Source organism: Cibotium barometz, chromosome 62 (genome assembly GCF_041138505.1).
Source record: "Cibotium barometz isolate CiBa-2024 chromosome 62, ASM4113850v1, whole genome shotgun sequence".
NCBI lineage: Eukaryota > Viridiplantae > Streptophyta > Polypodiopsida > Cyatheales > Cibotiaceae > Cibotium > Cibotium barometz.
This window is the reverse complement of record NC_141107.1, coordinates 6,517,100-6,536,886: the sequence shown is the minus strand read 5'-3', so window position 1 is coordinate 6,536,886 and position 19,787 is coordinate 6,517,100. Positions and strand designations below refer to the sequence as shown.

The following is a 19,787-nucleotide window of genomic DNA, read 5'->3' as shown; positions in this document are numbered from 1 at the left end:
ATACAGAAATTCTTGATGGGAACCAAGGTCATCAGAAGAGTACCATGACTTTCAACAATTCATATGATTTTTCAAAAAATTCCTTGCTTGGAGAACCAAGAGGGAACAAGACCAAAGAAGGGCTTAGATATTTGAAGACTTTATCAAAGAACAAGTCACTGCCAAAGCTTATCTATGAGCCAAAGGAGTTACCACTGTAGAAGGATCTACAGCTACCCGTTCCATTTCTTGTGAAGGAAACATGTAGGCCATTTCTAGGCCTGCTATCTCAGATACAACCTCTTTTGGACAAGCAAGAGAAAGGTAGGTAAAGGAGCCTTCATCATCCGGCAAAGTGGTCTTCAAGGCGGGAGAGAAGAGCATCAAGATTGATGCTTATTGTGGAAAGAAGGGACATATGGCTGTACGTTGTTCCGACAACCCAAAAGCAAGAAGCCAAAGAGATCGAAAGATCATCAGATTGACATCGTGCCAGGAAGGTCAAGTTTAACCAATAAACACCAACAAGATCCATTGAATGATCTATGGGAGAATATTGCTATGGATTTTATCTTTGGATTGCCAAAGTTAGGGAATGATGATATATGGACCTTTCAGATTACCAAGAAGATCATCGGTTAGACCTTTCAGATCATTGCAGGACACATAATGCCTTCTATGACAGTTTATTGAAACCATGTACATGTTACTCCCAAAGGAGCCTGTTTTGGAGGATCCACCAGGGGTGGAAGAGCTAGAATGAGATTTGTATATGGGAGGCAACGATGCCATTAGACCCATTGGAAGGCAACGATGCTCAAACGAGATTTGCATATGGGAGGCAACGATGCCAGATGACCCATTGGACGACAACGATGCCAAATACTTGGACTTTGTAGTCAGGCGGTCATTGCAACCAGATGGCCCAGATGACTATATTGGATTTCACAGTTGGGCGGTCATTGCGACCAGATAGTCCAGATGACTAAATTGGATTTCGAAGTCAGAAGTCAGGTGGTCATTGCGACCAGATGGCCCAAATGACTATATTGGATTTTGCAGTCGGGCGGTCATTACGACCAGATGGCCCAGATGACTGTATTGGATTTCATAGTCAGGCGGTCAATGCGACCAGATGGCCCAGATGACTATTGATGAACTCTCAAGCGGTTCTAGTGACCAGATGGCCTTGAGGATAGTTTGAGAGGTCCTAGTGGCCAGATGGCTCAGCACATTTTCGATGAAACCAGACATGACAATCCATGAACAGGAGGATCATTACTTGTGCATTGCATACTGGTGTATGTTTGAATTTCTTTGACTTTGTGTGCTGTTTTTGATGTATGGACAATGCTTGGATTTATGGCATGTGATAGTCCACTGGGCTCCAAAATACCTGGCCAGTACCTATTATGCATACTTGTTTGTTGACTAGCTTGTGTCTAGTTTTTGCAAGAGGTAAGTATGCATTTATTATACCTAACACATATGACAAGCCATGAAGATGTACCATCAAGAACAAGGACATCGGTCAAAGAAAAGGCATTGAGATGTTGTCAGATGGGCAGATGACACCACAGACAAAGTGGTAGCGCATATTTGTGTGTTTGGTCCTCTGATGGTCGATTGGATTCTTGGCAAAAGCTATCCATATCAGCCAATTTTCGGCTGTAGCCGTTAGGCCAAAATGCATTCTGAACCTTTTTTTTTTTTAATGCGAGAAAGGGTATTGACTTACATATGTCACAAGGGTCAATTCGAACCCTGTACCTCCATAAAGGCAAGGGTGCTACAATTGAGCTTTAGCCCACGAGGCATTTATTTGTAACAGCCAGGAAGGGCAAGGGCCATGGCCCTGGCCCTGGCAATGTAGCTATCTCTATTATGGGCAAACTCTGTTCTCAAGTCAGGACCCTAAAAGAAAAAGTGAAGATGTTTCAATTTAACAAAAATGTCCGGCGTGTTATATCCTAGCACATTTGCTTTTACAAATCAAAAGCCAGGCATGATGAAGTGTTGTTAATCGATAATTACGCTTCATTCGTGATCAAAAGGCAGGGCAGTGCATCGTCTGTTAAAATAAGCATTCGATGAAGGTGGAGGGCTTGACGCTCACCTGGCTGTTCTGAAGGGCCCTCGCCCAGAGAGGCCAGCCGTTTCCGTTGTTGAGATCCTATGCAGCGCGGGGAAAGAGAGAGAGAGAGAGACGGTAGTTTAAATAGTATGGTAATGGTAATTTTTTGTAGTTGTATATTCACAATTTTTTTTATTAATTAAATGCCACTGACTTGGCTTTCAGTTAATACAACCTTAGTACATGAGTTCTTCAACCCCTCTTTTTCCTCCTTCTCCTTTCCTCTTTTTATTAGTTGAATGCCTTTAAGGATTTTTATAGAGAATTGTGAGACCTTAAATAGAGGTATATAGGTGAATACATGTAAATAGAAAGCATATGGGAGATTTTTATAGAGAATTGTGAGACCTTAAATAGAGGTATATAGGTGAATACATGTAAATAGAAAGCATATGGGAGATCATCATTCATACGGTCGACTAGCCTTCAAGATGTAGTTTATCGAGCTAAACATTTAGAAGAAGAGCTTAAGGATAAAAATAACAACAACTTTAGGAGAATACCTTCTTCTAAATGTTTATCGAGCTAAACATTTAGAAGAAGAGCTTAAGGATAAAAATAACAACAACTTTAGGAGAATACCTTACAATGAATCGTCCAATTTGAGGGGACCCTCTGGATCACCCTTTAATCGATCGCTAATCAGTGGTCAAAATACACGACCACTCGTGCCTCGCCTAGAAACCCTGTAGAATGACCTAGCATGGCAAAGTGGAGTGTGCTACGATCACCACCAATCAATCACATTGACGTGTTGAATGCCCTCATCCACCCAACGATCTTAACATTTCCAAATGATTTCTTCCAAACTTTCCCAAGAATCCACAAACTAATCCTAGGGGAAGAGGTACTTCTATTCAACAATCCAATCAAGAGAAGCAGAGTAAGGCCCCAGAGGTGGATATCATGGAAGAGGTCAAGAGTTGCTATGATCGATCTATAATCTAAGCTGAAGTAATAGCTCTTGAAGATGAAGAGAAGGATAGAGCCCAGGTTCATGCTACGATAGAGCACCAATGTGAAAATCGGCAGTTTTCAGTGATCCAAACACCAGCATCTCATCATGGTAAACATTTTAAATTACTGATTAATTCTAAAAGTACTCATTCATTTCTTTCAGTAAAGTGCATCAAACATTAGGTCTTAATCAAAAACCATCTAGGGAAATGGTCATTAAGCTAGCTAGTGGCAAAGAAGTAATTTCCCAGCATACCATAGGGAATCTAGAGTTTGATCTTGATAGCAACCAACCAACTGCTACCAATGTGCTTGTGCCATATGTCAATCTGTAATGACACTTATCACATGTGCAAACATGGATGTCTTCACCTCATGTATGTTGACATCCAAAGTAGACATTCTACCATTTTTGTTACCCTTTTCAACCAAGTAGTGGCATTGATTTTTAAAGTGTTGCATAAAACACCCTTGAGGATTGAACCTCACTTGTATAGACATTGCTCAACTATATGTCCAACAAAAACCAGGTTCTTTATAATATTTGAAACATGAAGTACATTTGCCAAGTCCTTCATTTTGCCAAAAAATGCATCACCACTACCAAAATGTTGCAAATACATATATGATTGTAGAAGTGCTAACTAGCCCTTAAGTTTCAGGTGCTAGTTAGCACTTAGAGCTGCATATACTAGGTAGCACTTAGAATTATAGGTGCTAGATAGGACTCAAAGATGCAACAAGTGCTACTTCTTACTTAGAGCTATAGGTGTTAGTTAGCATCAAAGTTGTAAAGTGATAGTTAGCAGTCAGAGATGTAGGTGCTAGTTAGCACTCAAAGCTACTGGTGCTAGTTAGCACTCACAACTTTATGTGTTAGTTAGCATTTAGAGCTATAGCACTCATTTTGGCAGGTGATAATTAGTACTCACATCTGCAGATGCTAGTTAGCTAGTTAGCACTCAAAGCTATAGGTTCTAGTTAGCACTCAAAGCTGCAAATGCTAGGTATCACTCAAAGCTACACAGGTGCTAGTTAGCATTCAAAGCTCTAGGTGCTAGTTAGCACTAAGAGCTACTAGTTAGCTCTAGGTGGTGCTAAATAGCATTAAGAGTTGCTAGTTAGGAGTAAGAGTAGTTAATTAGCACTAAGAGCTATTAATTAGCACCTAGAGCTACTAGTTAGCTCTAGGTGGTGCTAAATAGCATTAAGAGTTGCTAGTTAGGAGTAAGAGTAGTTAATTAGCACTAAGAGCTATTAGTTAGCACTCAAAGCTACATGTGCTAGTTAGCCCTTCAAAGCTATAAGTGCTAGGTATCACTCAAAGCTACAAGTGCTAGTTAGCATTCAAATCTCTAGGTGCTAGTTAGCTCTAGGTGCTAGTTAGTACTAAGAGCTGCTAGTTAGCTCTAAGTGTTATGTAGCACTATAATCTCTAGGTGCTAGTTTAGCACTCAAAGCTTTAAGTGCTAGGTTAGCACTTAAAGATATAGGTGCTAGTTACCTATTGTTGGTGCTAGTTTGCTTTAAGAGATATAAGTGCTAGTTAGCACTCGGTGTTGCATCATGTGCTATAATTAGCACTCATAGTTGTAGGTGCTAGTTAGCACTCAAAGATGCACGTGCTATAACTAGCACTTAGAGGTGCAAGTCATGTTAGTATGTGCTAGTTAGCACTCAAAGATGCATGTGCTAGTTAGCACTCATAGCTGTAGGTGCTAGTTATTAGCACTTAAAGATGCATGCACTAGTTAGCACTTAGAGGTGCAAGGATAGTTAGCACTCAAAGCTACAGATGCTAGTTAGGAATCAAAGCTACAGATGCTAGTTAGGAATCAAAGCTATAGGTGCTAGTCAGCCACTCAAAGCTACAAGTGCTAGCTAGTTAGCACACTCATAATTGTAAGTTCTCGTTGTATGTATGCTAGTTAGCATTCAAAGCTACAAGTGCTCGTTAGCCCTCAAAGCTATATGTGTGCTATTTAGCATTCAAAGCTACAGGTGCTAGCTAGCACTTAAAGTTATAGGTCTTATGCTAGTTAGCACTAGTAATATAGGTCTTATGCTAGTAATTAGCACTAGTAATATAGGTCTTATGTTGGTAATTAGCACTGGTAATATAGGTCTTCAACTAATTAGTAGTAATTTTGAGGTCATACTTGAGGCTCATCAAGAAGATGCATTGGGTGGTGGTTGATGTAGCTCTTTATTTCAACTATCATTCGGCAAACATCCTTCTTATTGGGAGACACACGTGTCTCTGATTCCCAAAAAGAGTACACCTTTTTCTTTATTTCTGTAGTGATTTGGCTAGAACATTTTGGCTTCAGCATGTAGCCCAATGAGAACAATCCATTTCCATCGTTAAGTTAAGCTTGTGCTCATGACCTTGCCAAGTATAAAGTGAGCTTATGAACTTGAAGGACTATCGATACTTTTGAAATGCGTATGTCTTGAGTTAAGTTCATCAAACTGACAATGTGCTTTGCCTAAAAAATAACTCTTCCTTGTTAGTGGGCTGCTTGACCCTACTCAATGTGTTACGAACATTGTCTATAAGGGCTAGTTGAACTTTAGCCTCCTCTTGTGATGTTTTCTCTTTAAATCCTTGCACCAAAGGATGTTGAATAATCAAGTTGAAAATGTCACGCTTGGCCTTCTTCCCCAAACAAGTCCATGATATCTTCCTCAAAAAACGTTTTATTCTATGCAAATCTGCCTCTTTTGCACTCCATATTATTGCAGCAAACACACACACACACACACACACACAGAGAAAGAGCCAAATAGTCATCCAAACTGTCAAAGGGAGTGGGGAGGCACAGAGTGGGGAGGGAGGAAGAATATTTAAGAATTAAAAAATCTTGAAAGAAATGACTCCATATGTAACTCATTTATAAAAAAAAGGGAGGTGTATATTAAAATATTAGTATTGAGAACAATTCAAAAGTTGCACCCAAGTTTGCTTGTTAGCAATGTCCATGGATATGCTTTTTTGTATCACGTTAATATGATTTCACCCAAGGGTAGTGCCTATGGGAATAGATCAAGGAGATCACTAAGGAGATTACTATAGATTATGAAGGGGATGTCTCTAAGGGAGAGGTAACCAGCACAAGTGAGGATAAGATCTATAAAGGTGAATAACCCTATTTGTGTTAATTAGAGCCTTACAATGGAGTGTATCTCCTTTGGAAGACAAACTCGAAGTTAACATTGTACACCAATGGAGTGTATCTCCTTTGGAAGACAAACTGGAAGTTAACACCGTACACCAACGAAATTATGCAAAACAAAGGGAGATAGGTGAATATGAAGTGCATTATTCTTTGAGGAATGACTCGGATAGTGATATTACTGATTAGGTATCCACATCGAAAGAATGTACAAATTATCTTTTGATAGAAAGCATAGATGGGAATAGTTAGAGTGGCATGGAAGATTTAGGATTTGGTGATATAGAGTTAGATAGATAATGTAAGGAGAGGAAAAATAAGTGTTAATGTGTACGAGGTATATTAGGAGTCCATTGGTGGTGGTGGGCATAGTGAAACTAAAGAAGTCAAAACCTTGGAGAGAAATGAGCCTATAGTGAAAGCCCCACAACATGGTACATAAATGAGAAGAATCAAAGAGTTGAAGTCATAAAAGAAATAGGGATTGTTCTGATGGAACAAAAAATAGGAAAATTGAGAGCTATAATGTAAATGAGTTGAGGGACTTGTGTAATGACCTAGAACAAGAGAGGTTAACAACTAAAGGAGCATTAAGGGAAGCAAGAGTAGTAAAATCACATCTAGAAATACATAAGGCATAAGCTTTGTAAGAGGTATGTCAAAGTAAAGACCTCACAAGTATATCTTAGGGAGAAAATTGCATCACACAAACATAGGCACACCATGCTAGAAGATAAAAAATTCATCATAGAAGAGTGTGAATTATTCATATGCCAACTTAAGAATAAGGAACATGCAGTCACTCGAGGATAGCTAAAGAGAGTAAAACAAGAATCATTACGGGAATTTCAGAGGGTGGCAACACTTAATGAGAATGATGTTCAAACGTTAAAAAAAGAAGTGGAGTTTTATAAATGAAAAACAAAGTGTATGTGAACAAAGGTTGCTAAAAATAAGTAGAAGCAGAAGGATGGGAAACCGTCAACAAACAATTTGATAAGCCTATGAGAGGCAGATCAAAATAGTAAAAGGAATCACCATTGTGTCAATGGTGATTATGGTGGCAAAGTAAAGGAAATAACACTTAGTTGTTTAATGGTTGAGTTAGTGGAGACGTAGGAGGAGGAAGTTGATGTCGTACTATTGTCCCTTTCATGCCAATAACCATTGTGGTGCTAGATGATAACAAGCGAACAAGCAAGTCGAACTTGCATGGTCTTCTAGAGGAAGTACTGATGCATATCTCTCGAGAGGTTCCTAAAGTATCTGGCTAAGAAACCCTAGTCTAATTATGTGGGTGATTTTGGTACAAAATTGAAAAAAAATGAAGTATCGGAAGGAAAGTCTTTGGTGATTGGACCTTTGCTAGTGGGATCTCATTTGGAGAGCCTCCAAAATGTCTTAGTTAATGCCTAGTTCTCTTTGCATGGACTTATAAGGACTTAAAAGAGATTACACTAGAATTATGCCAACACTATATTGACCTAAAGCCAGTGCATGTCTCGTTTGTCAACGATAGTGTTTGACGAACCCAGTTTATATAGAGCTTGTTAAAGCAAAAATTACTAAGTTATTAGATGCAAGTTTATCTATCTAGTGAGTGGGTATCACCTATTGTGATAGAAGAATAAGAAAATTACTAAGTGAGTGGGTATCACCTATTGTGATAGTTCCTAAGAAGAATAAGAAAATTCATATCTATGAGGATTATTGGTAATTAAATAATAAAATAAAGAAACACCATTATCCTTTGCTATTGACTCTTCCAAGGATGATTTTAGTGTATATAATCAAGTGTTAATTCATCCCAAAGATTAACCTAAGACTACTTTACTAAGTGGGGGACATTTTCTTATAGGATAATTCCTTTTGGGTTATGTAATGCTCCTACTACATTTCTTTGTGTAATGATAGCAGACTATCAAGACTTTTTAAGGCAATGGATGGAGGTCTTCCTAGATGAATTTTTCATTTTTGGTACTCTTTGGGATATTCTTGATAATTTGGAACGTGTTTAATAGGAATATTGAGGTGGATATATCCTTAAATCCAAAGAAATGTGTTTTCTGTGTGGAAAGTGACACTCTCTTAGGTCATGTAGTATCTAAAAACGGTATTACTATAGATAAAGCAAAGATCAAGAAGATTAGTAAACTACCACCTCTTGAAAATCTTAAATAATTATGTGGGTTTTTAGGTCATGTGAACTATTATCATCATTTTAGGTCAAGTGAACTATTATCATCGTTTTATCATAAACTTTGTGCTCGTTGCTTTGCCTTTGACTATGTTATTAAGGATGATCCTTTTATCTAGAAAAAGACATGTTAAAAGGCTTTTGAGCTTCTTAAGCAAAGATTAGTGAAAGCTCTAATCTTAATACCTTTGAATTAAACTAAGGAATTTCATATCCATATCTGAATGCCTCGATGATGGTGGCAGGCCAGTCATCATCAGTGCAATGTTATGTTAATCTAATGATAATAATGTGGATCATCCTATTTATTATGTTGGTCAAAATTTAGGTGATGGGGAAAGAAACTATACTACAACCAAAAAGGAATGCCTTTAAATGTTATGTCAATTTGATAATAACCAGGTGGATCATCTTATTTATTATGCTAGTCAAAATTTGGGCGATGAGAAAAGAAACTATACTACAACTGAAAAGGAATGCCTTTTAATGGTATCCTCAGTTGAAAATTTTTGCCACTATCTGTTGGGAAATAAATTTATATTCTATGTAGTAGATCATGAGGCTTTGAAATATCTCTTGAATAAGCTAGAGTTATCTTGACGAGTTATTCGATGGATGCTCTTGTTTCAAGAGTTCGATTCTTAATATATAACTAAAGAGAGAAAGACACATGTGTTAGGCAAGTCATTTATCTAGATTATTGATAGATGGATCAAGAAATTGGGGAAGAAGATGATTTGCCCGTTGCAGCATTATTCTTCGTGGAGCATAGAACCATGGTATGCGGACATTACTAATTTCCTGAGCACCACTCAATATCCAACCACCAATCATAGAAGGGAGAAGAAAAAGATTTTGCTAAAATCAAAGGTCTTATAGTTTACTAGGTGGGTATCTCTATAAGTACACTTCCCTTAGGAGAAGGAATATATCACCGATGAGTGCATGGTGAAGTTAAAGTTTCCACTATCTTGAAGGCTCCACATGATGAACCATGTGGTGGACACTTTGTAGGTGAGCTAGCACCATCCAAAGTTCACCTTACTAGTTATTGGTGTGGCCAATATTATTTAAAGGTGGTCATCTCTATTACCGCAAATGGTCATCTCTATTATTTAAAGGTGGTCATCTCTATTATTTAAAGGTGGTCATCTCTATTACCACAAATGTGATAAATGTCAAAGATTTGGCAGGCTATTTAAACACTTTGCAACACATCTTGGAATTGAAAGCTTTTGAGAAGTGGAAAATTGATTTTGTGGGACTAATAGATCCTCCATCCACCCCGCGATATCGATCTAATCAATATATCTTGACCAGTGTGTATAGATTTTGTGGGACTAATAGATCCTCCATCCGCCCCGCAATATCGATCTAATCAATATATCTTGACCAGTGTGTATAGATTATGTCACTAAATGGGTGGATGCAAAAACTTTGAAGCGGTAGATTTTGCCAAATTTCTTTACGAGAATACAATCATGTGTTTTAGATGCCCATAAGAGCTAGTAAGAATTAGTGTGGTTCTTATTTCTTAAATGAGATGACTATTGTATAAGATTAAGCATCATAAATCTACACCATACTACCCGAGACAACTGGCCAAGTGAAAGTTACCAATAGAATTTTATGTGGGATATTAACTAAAACGGTAGCAGAGAATAGATGAGATTGGGATGAAAGATTATATGAAGCATTATAGGCTTATCATACAACCTATAAAGTTATACTACACAAAACACTACTTTTAACTTAGTTTATGGGATTAGATAGTGAACTTTAGACCTTGGTTAGAGACTAAGGTCATAACAATATACATATTCTTGAGTAGCATTTAAGTATAGGGTGAGTCTAGCTTGGTTTCTAAGTGAGTTAGTTTAGTGTTTCTCTTTCTAGCATGCCTATATCGAGATGGAGTCTAGTTATGCGATCGGTTATGATACTTAAGGGAGTGATGATGTTTCATGAATACATACTTTAATGTGATATTTGAGTATAAGTTTTATTTGGGATAGTTTATTAGTAATAGCTTTATATTACATAATACAGATCTTATGAAGATGTAGAGAAACAAAATTGTTGGGCTGATAGTTGATTATGCTCACGAATGAAGTGTGGGCAGAATGATGAGCCATGACATCACATTTTTGTAGGTTGGTGGACATTTTTAAATGAAAAATAATATAAAATGTTATGTTGTGGCTTATTATCAAGTAAAAATGACTCAAAAATTATTAACTATGATATTATAATAAGTAGTAAATTAGTGAGATAATTAGTTAAAAGTTAAGGGGGGTTAAAGTTAGTTTTTTTTTCATTTTGGAAAATTTCTATAGTCAAAATGATGAAAGAACATATGATTTTTTTTTAAATGAAAAATGTGTAGTTTAAGAGCATGTTTGGGATTTTCTAGAGGAGTTTTTGTAAAGATTTGAGTGATATGTTGAAGTATGAAGAGTTTCAATGTGTTGAAATGTTTTAAATAAAATATGATATTAAAGGAATATTAATTATGAAGTATACTTTCTTTGTTAATTGAGGCATAGAAATTAAGTGAAAATTGAAAGAGACATTTTCATGTGTAGGTGATGTTTGATGAGTATAAAGGAATTCATTTATTAAAACATGGATATTAATGATTGTGATGATAATACATCTTTACATAGTGTGTGTGCGATAAAAGGAATTGAAAGAGTTATTTACAAGCACGTGTGATGAAAATTAAGAAAAGTTAGAGACTTGTGAGTTAGATTAAATTCCAATGAAATATATGTGTAAGACTAAAATGCATGAGTGTGGAATTTATATGAAAGAGAAAGTTAGTTATGTGTGTGAGTTTTAGTTTGTTGGGATAATTATAGAATGGAAATTTTACGGAGGAATAGTTTCTAGAAATTAAGCGAGAATAGGAAGCTATTTTTCATTTCTTTTATATCGAAATAATGATAATGATATTGGGAGTATAGTTGCTTTGAGAGATACTGAAGAAAGAGTATGCAACCGGAATCTTATTCTAGGAATTGATTGTGGAAAGATAGAGAATTAATTCAATCATAAAAACCATTGCTTGTAAGCTTCAACTAAATCAAAGCAATTGAAAAATTAAACACTTAAAGAAAAATACTTAGCTCCAAAAAGACCATATTGGGTGCAATCTTCCCCCCTCTTGTGCGTGGCCTCTCCCCACACAAGAGTATTTCTTTATTAGCTTTCCTTTTCACCAAAATTAGGCCATAGCCCCCAAAATACAAGATGTGCTTTTTAGAGAGCACGGCACTCTTCTTTAATAAAAATAGAGTGTCAAATTGGGACTAGGGTAAAGCCATAGGCTTTAATAAATTCCACAAAAATAAATGTATCTTTCCTAAAGTTCAAAATGGAAAAATCATTTAATAAGATTACAAGCTACTATGCTTGCCAAAAATGAAATTTGATGATCCAAGACATTTCTTCCAAAGTAAACTCTTCAATTCCCATAGTCTTCATCACCTGAAAATATAAGCCCAATTAATTATTAAATTAATCCCACAAATATTAAACAGGCACAATTCATCACCAACTCATGACTACCAGGCGTAAGTACCCCAGGAATCACCCTGCCATACAAACCTAACTGAAATAATCATAGGTGGCCTCAAACATACGTCATATACCGCACGTATTAATATTTATAGTGGTGTCACCCACGATATTAACCTAGCCGGCATGACGCAAGAGTAATCTAGGCATCCCCAAATTACTCAAGAGGGGATAAATAATATTTTTCCAGAGGACTTAAAATATATTCTCATGACATAACTGCAACCGGAATCTTATTCTAGGAATTGATTGTGGAAAGTAGAGAATTAATTCAATCATAAAAACTATTGCTTGTAAGCTTCAACTAAATCAAAGCAATTAAAAAATTAAACACTTAAACAAAAATACTAAGCTCCAAAAAAAGACCATATTGGGTGCAATCTTCCCCCCTCTTGTGCGTGGCCTCTCCCCACACAAGAGTATTTCTTTATTAGCTTTCCTTTTCACCAAAATTAGGCCATAGCCCCTAAAATACAAGATGTGCTTTTTAGAGAGCACGGCACTCTTCTTTAACAAAAATAGAGTGTCAAATTGGGACTAGGGTAAAGCCATAGGCTTTAATAAATTCCACAAAAATAAATGTATCTTTCCTAAAGTTCAAAATGGAAAAATCATTTAATAAGATTACAAGCTACTATGCTTGCCAAAAATGAAATGTGATGATCCAAGACATTTCTTCCAAAGTAAACTCTTCAATTCCCATAGTCTTCATCACCTGAAAATATAAGCCCAATTAATTATTAAATTAATCCCACAAATATTAAACAGGCACAATTCATCACCAACTCATGACTACCAGGCGTAAGTACCCCAGGAATCACCCTGCCGTGCAAACCTAACTGAAATAATCATAGGTGGCCTCAAACATACGTCATATACCGCACGTATTAATATTTATAGTGGTGTCACCCACGATATTAACCTAGCCGGCATGATGCAAGAGTAATCTAGGCGTCCCCAAATTACTCAAGAGGGGATAAATAATATTTTTCTAGAGGACTTAAAATATATTCTCATGACATCCCTCTTGCTTGAGTTTGCAATTGTCCTCAATTGCGGATTTGCTGGGTTTGAAAAGAATGAAGAATTTCAGGGTAAACTCGAAAAAATTTCTCAGGCATCCATTTAGCATCTTCTTGTGAGGATGATTCTTAAAAGTCAAAAGATACTTGAAGTATTGATTACCTGTCCTTCTTGTTGTTATCTCTTGGTCAATAATAGCATCAAGAACTAATACTTCTTCCTCTCCTTCAATAAGAGGTGGTTCCTTATATGTTGGGTGAGTAGAAAGTGTTCCTCGAAAAGGTTTCAAGAGATGGATATGAAAAGAATTGTGGATATTCCAATTAGATGGAAGCTCTAGTCTATAGGCCACATCATTAATCTTTTGAAGGATTTTAAATGGCCCATAATATCTAGGCGCTAGCTTCACTGCAGGGAATTTTTCCACACTCTTTAATCGACGCTTTTCAATTCTCAAAAGTACATAATCACCTTCTTGAAATGAAAAATCTTTGCGCTTCCTATTTGCTTGAGATGTATACTTCTCTTGAGCTCTTTGAATACAATCACGCACTTCAGATAGAATGCGATCAAAGTCTCTAACATATTGGTCGGCTGCTTCAATCTTATGAGAGAGTCTAGTAGCCGGAATAGGCAATGCTCTTCCATAGATGATCTCAAATGGTGCTCGACCAGTAGCAGTATGAGGAGTATTATTATAAGCAAATTGGAGTAGGTGTATGTACTTATCCCATGCACTAGGTTGCTGGGAAACATAGGCTCTAAGCATATCTAAGATAGTGCTATTTGTAACTTCGGTTTGTCCATTCGATTCCGGATGGAAAGCCGTAGAAAAATCTAACTTAGTGCCTAAGTTTGAGAAAAGAGCAACCCAAAAGTGACTACAAAATTTAGAATCTCTATCAGAAACTATCACTTTGGGTAGACCATGATGAACAAAAATTTGCTTAACAAGTATGTTCGCGGCTTGCTGAGAAGTTAGTGTCTTTTTGCATGGAATGAAATAGGCTTGCTTACTAAATCTATCCACTATTGTCCAAATCATGTCATGGTGACTGGAAGTAGTAGGGAAGCCAGTAATGAAATCCATAGACACTTGTTCCCATGGTCTATCAGGAATAGGTAGAGGCATAAGCAATCCTAAAGCTTTGCCTTTGTAGCTTTTAATTGTTTGGCAAATGTTACATTCAGCTACAAACTTAGCTATATCATTCTTCAAATGGGGCCAATAAAATTCTCGAGAAACTACTTGAAGTGTTGCGGAAACTCCTCTATGTCCCACAAATGGTGGTTGGTGCATCTCTTCCAAGACAAGTTGTCTGTAAGGTTGAGTAACACACAATCTTTTCTCAAAGAAAAGATAGCCATCATTATGAGAATAACTTCCTTGAGGTGTCCAATTATTTTCACGCAATTTGATCCATATTTGAGAAAAATCTGGATCAACTTCATAAGTTTCTTTCATGAGAACAAATGGTTCACTTTCAATTATAGAAATGTTGTTGATATTTGGTCTACGACTCAAAGCATCGGCAACAACATTTTCTTTTCCAGGTTGATATTGAATCATAGGTTGGAAACTTTGAATGAAAGCTACCCATTTGATATGCCTATCTGAAATAAGAGGTTGCGTAAGCAAATGCCTAATGCTTTGTTGGTCTGTCTTGATAAGAAATTCAGAGCCCATTAGGTAATGCTTCCAGATTTTCAAAGCATGCACTACTCCTGCTAATTCCTTGTCATAAGTGCTGTAATTTTGCTCTGCAGGCTTAAGCTTTCTACTTTGATATGCAATAGGATGGTTGTCTTGCATAAGAACAGCTCCAAATCCTTTGCCCCACTAGCATCAGTCACTACTATAAAGAATGGTCTTTGAAAATTAGGTAGTGTAAGAACTGGTGCTTGTGTTAAAGCATTCTTGTGTTAAAGCATCAGTCATCACTACTATAAAGAATGGTCTTTGAAAATCAGGTAGTGTAAGAACTGGTGCTTGTGTTAAAGCATTCTTGAGTGTTGCAAAAGATTTATCTTGCTTTTCAGTCCAATTGAAATTTGTAGCTTTCTTAAGGAGTTCAGTCAAAGGATTGGCAATACAAGCAAAATTCTTGACGAACTTCCTATAATAACTGCATAAGCCAAGAAAAGATCTAAGATCATGTATGTTTCTAGGCGTAGGCCAAGAAGCAATACACTCAATTTTCTTAGGATCTACACGAATCCCTTCGGCCGATACTATATGTCCTAAGTATTCAATCTTCTCTTGAAAGAAAGAACTCTTTTCAGGATTGACATACAATTCATTTTCTCTCAAAAGATTGAACACTTGTTCCAAGTGTTGTTCATGTTCTTGTCGATCCTTGCTAAAAACAAGAATGTCATCAAAGAACACTATAACAAAACTTTGAAACTTAAGGAATATGCGATTCATCATACGGCTGAAAGTAGCTGGAGCATTGGTCAAACCAAATGGCATAACCAAAAACTCATAATGGCCAGTTTGGGTTCTAAAAGCTGTCTTGAAAATGTCAGATTGAGTCATACGGACTTGATGATACCCAGACTTTAGGTCAATCTTGCTAAAGACCTTTGATCCTCTAAGCTTATCAAGAAGATCATCTACCCTAGGAATAGGATATCTGTTCTTGACAGTAATCTTATTCAATGCACGATAGTCTACACACATTCGGTAAGTTCCGTTCTTCTTCTTAATAAGAAGTACTGGAGCTCTAAAAGGCTAGGTCGAATAAGGCCTCTCTCTAGCAAGTCTTATATTTGGCTTTGGATTTCTCTTTGCTCTAAATTGTTGACTCTATAGGGAGCTTTACAAGGCGAGGAATTTCCAGGCAATAAGTCAATACTATGATCCTTTGGCCTAGACTTAGGTAATCCTGGAGGCAGATCTTCCATGAAACAGTCACTAAATTTGGAGATAAAAGAATCAAACTTTGGTCTTTTGGATGTGTCCAACTCAGCATCAAGCTGGTTAACCCATACCATATAAGTCTTATCTCTTTTTCTTAGAGCTCTCTTTGCTTGAGTGTGACTCAACAAAGGACTCATTTCTCCTTTGTGGAGGATAATATTTTCATTGTCCTTCCTTAGAGAAATACTATGAGTGTCATAGTCTATAATAGGATTGTATTTGTGTCTCCAAGGCATACCCAAAATTATATCTACCCCTTGTAAAGGTGCAACTAAGAAATCCCTCTTTTCTGTTAAAGGGTTGATGCATAAATCCAAATCTTTCACTACTTGCATGCAATTATACTTTGTTCCAGTAAATGCTGCTTTGACTTTATAATGCGTAGGTGAAGAATGAAGATTTAGTGCTCTAAGTACCTTTTCAGAAATGAAATCATGTGTACTACCATCATCATGCAAAATAAGAACTTCATGTCCATTTATCGTTCCTTTTATTTTAAGCAAAGAATGAACATGAGGTTTACCTTCTTGTTCTGAGTAATCTGGATCGGAATTACCCTCTTGCTCGAATGATTCTTCTTCCTTGTCGTCTTCTTCAATCATGTTGACTCGAGCTGCTGCTGTGCTGCTGCTGGGGTTGAATTCTTGGTACGTTCTGGATAATTCGGTGCTATGTGACCTTCTTTGTGGCATTTGAAACATTTGATAGGAGATGTCTTTGATAGGAGATGTCTTCGATTTGCCACCATTGACTTTCTTATTGGTATTTTCAGGTGATGAAGACTATGGGAATTGAAGAGTTTACTTTGGAAGAAATGTCTTGGATCATCACATTTCATTTTTGGCAAGCATAGTAGCTTGTAATCTTATTAAATGATTTTTCCATTTTGAACTTTAGGAAAGATACATTTATTTTTGTGGAATTTATTAAAGCCTATGGCTTTACCCTAGTCCCAATTTGACACTCTATTTTTGTTAAAGAAGAGTGTCGTGCTCTCTAAAAAGCACATCTTGTATTTTGGGGGCTATGGCCTAATTTTGGTGGAAAGGAAAGCTAATAAAGAAATACTCTTGTGTGGGGAGAGGCCACGCACAAGAGGGGGGAAGATTGCACCCAATATGGTCTTTTTGGAGCTAAGTATTTTTGTTTAAGTGTTTAATTTTTCAATTGCTTTGATTTAGTTGAAGCTTACAAGCAATGGTTTTTATGATTGAATTAATTCTCTACTTTTCCACAATCAATTCCTAGAATAAGATTCCGGTTGATGCAGAGTGAAGCTAGCGCCATGTCATGAGAATATATTTTAAGTCCTCTAGAAAAATATTATTTATCCCGTCTTGAGTAAATTGGGGACGCCTAGATTACTCTTGCGTCATGCCGGCTAGGCTAATATCGTGGGTGACACCACTATAAATATTAATACGTGCGGTATATGACGTATGTTTGAGGCCACCTATGATTATTTCTGTTAGGTTTGTATGGCAGGGTGATTCCTGGGGTACTTACGCCTGGTAGTCATGAGTTGGTGATGATTTGTGCCTGTTTAATATTTGTGGGATTAATTTAATAATTAATTGGGCTTATATTTTCAAGTGATGAAGACTATGGGAATTGAAGAGTTTACTTTGGAAGAAATGTCTTGGATCATCACATTTCATTTTTGGCAAGCATAGTAGCTTGTAACCTTATTAAATGATTTTTCCATTTTGAACTTTAGGAAAGATACATTTATTTTTGTGGAATTTATTAAAGCCTATGGCTTTACCCTAGTCCCAATTTGACACTCTATTTTTGTTAAAGAAGAGTGCCGTGCTCTCTAAAAAGCACATCTTGTATTTTGGGGACTATGGCCTAATTTTGGTGAAAAGGAAAGCTAATAAAGAAATACTCTTGTGTGGGGAGAGGTCACGCACAAGAGGGGGGAAGATTGCACCCAATATGGTCTTTTTGGAGCTAAGTATTTTTGTTTAAGTGTTTAATTTTTCAATTGATTTGATTTAGTTGAAGCTTACAAGCAATGGTTTTGATGATTGAATTAATTCTCTACTTTTCCACAATCAATTCCTAGAATAAGATTCCGGTTGCAGTGGTATCAGAGCTTGGGCTAGGAGATTTGTGGAGAAGGTAGGAAAGGGCTTCAACTTCTCAAAAAATCAAGAAAGTGCAGGAATTTATCCAGTGGACAGAAGGGTGTTTTGCAGGTCTTTACCCAAAGGTCAAAGATTCAAAACTAGATCTACTCTCAAACCCACTCACCACCCTGCAAAACCATCCCTCTTTATCAAAAAGCGGTTTTTCCAAATACTCTGTGAAATCAAAATCTGACCGTATGGATGAAATCCTCATAGCCAAAAACCTCACGGGTAACTCTTAGAAATCAGAAAGCTTCAAGGTTGAGCAAATCTATAATGGATGGAGCAGATAAATCCATGCAAAAGCTATTAAATAAATCTCAATAAGCTTTTGGAAGAAGGGGCGCACGGCGGCAGCCTGTCGCCAGCGCAAAAGCGTGGAGTGGAGAAGAAGAAAAAAAATTCAAGCCTAATCTCTCCATAATCTAATCTCTCTCTTAATCTTAATTTCACTTTTCCCAATTCCCATGCAAGTCACATCACTTCTTTTTGAACCTCTACTTTTCAAATTTGAGGAGAAATTCAAAGGTTTCCAATTCTGAAATTTCTGGGTGCAGAAAAGTGATTTACAGGTTTTAAAAAGCTTCAAAATTGCCTAGAAAAGGCCAGAAAAATTCCGAAATCGCTTCTGAAAAATTTTGAAAATTTCAAAAAAATATTACAGAGTTTGGGCAAGGTTTACAGGACAATTTCAGCAGGTTTCAAAGTGCAGAAAAATTATTTCATCAACAATTCGACGAGCCCAAGACTCTTGAAACACGCAGAATCGTTCGGGATTTGTTTGAGGCGACGAGAATTCAATTCAACCATTGAACAACATCTTGTTCAGCTTCAACCAAGATCGAATTGCGGGAGAAAAGCAAGATAAGTACTCATTTTTGCTTTATTTATTTACATCAAATAAAGTAAAATTTTATTTATCTACATCATTTGCACGAGCACTATGGCAGGCCCCATTTGAAGAATGATGTAGCTAAGTTTGTAGCTGAATGTAACATTTGCCAAACAATCAAAAGCTACAAAGGCAAAGCTTTAGGATTGCTTATGCCTCTACCTATTCCTGATAGACCACGAGAACAAGTGTCTATGGACTTTATTACTGGCTTCCCTACTACTTCAGTTCATTATGATATGATTTGGACAATAGTGGACAGATTTAGTAAACAAGCCTATTTCATTCCATCATGTAAAAAGACACTAACTTCTCAGCAAGCCGCGAACATATTTGGTAAGCAAATTTTTGTTCATCATGGACTACCCAAAGTGATAGTTTCTGATAGAGATTCTAAATTTTGTAGTCACTTTTGGGTTGCTCTTTTCTCAAACTTAGGCACTAAGTTAGATTTTTCCACGGCTTTCCATCCGAAATCGAATGGGGACAAACCGAAGTTACAAATAGCACTATCTTAGATATGCTTAGAGCCTATGTTTCCCAGCAACCTAGTGCATGGGATAAGTACATACACCTACTCCAATTTGCTTATAATAATACTCCTCATACTGCTCTACTGGTCGAGCACCATTTGAGATTATCTATGGAAGAGCATTGCCTATTCTGGCTACTAGACTCTCTTATAAGATTGAAGCAACTGACCAATATGTTAGAGACTTTGATCGCATTCTATCTGAAGTGCGGGATTGTATTCAAAGAGCTCAAGAGAAGTATACATCTCAAGCAAATAGGAAG

General features: G+C 36.8%; 1 protein-coding gene across 8 annotated transcripts in view; it reads right to left on the bottom strand.

The window, feature by feature from the left end:
- The window catches only part of LOC147604075 (uncharacterized), a 90,835-nt gene extending 88,613 nt beyond the window's left edge, over window positions 1-2,222 (bottom strand). For all 8 annotated transcript variants that reach the window (XM_086795540.1, XM_086795545.1, XM_086795544.1 and 5 more), the window contains exon 1: window positions 2,096-2,222. The gene's annotated coding sequence lies outside the window, so the exon portion shown is untranslated. The remainder of the gene's footprint in view (window positions 1-2,095) is intronic.
- Window positions 2,223-19,787: the final 17,565 nt, after the last annotated feature.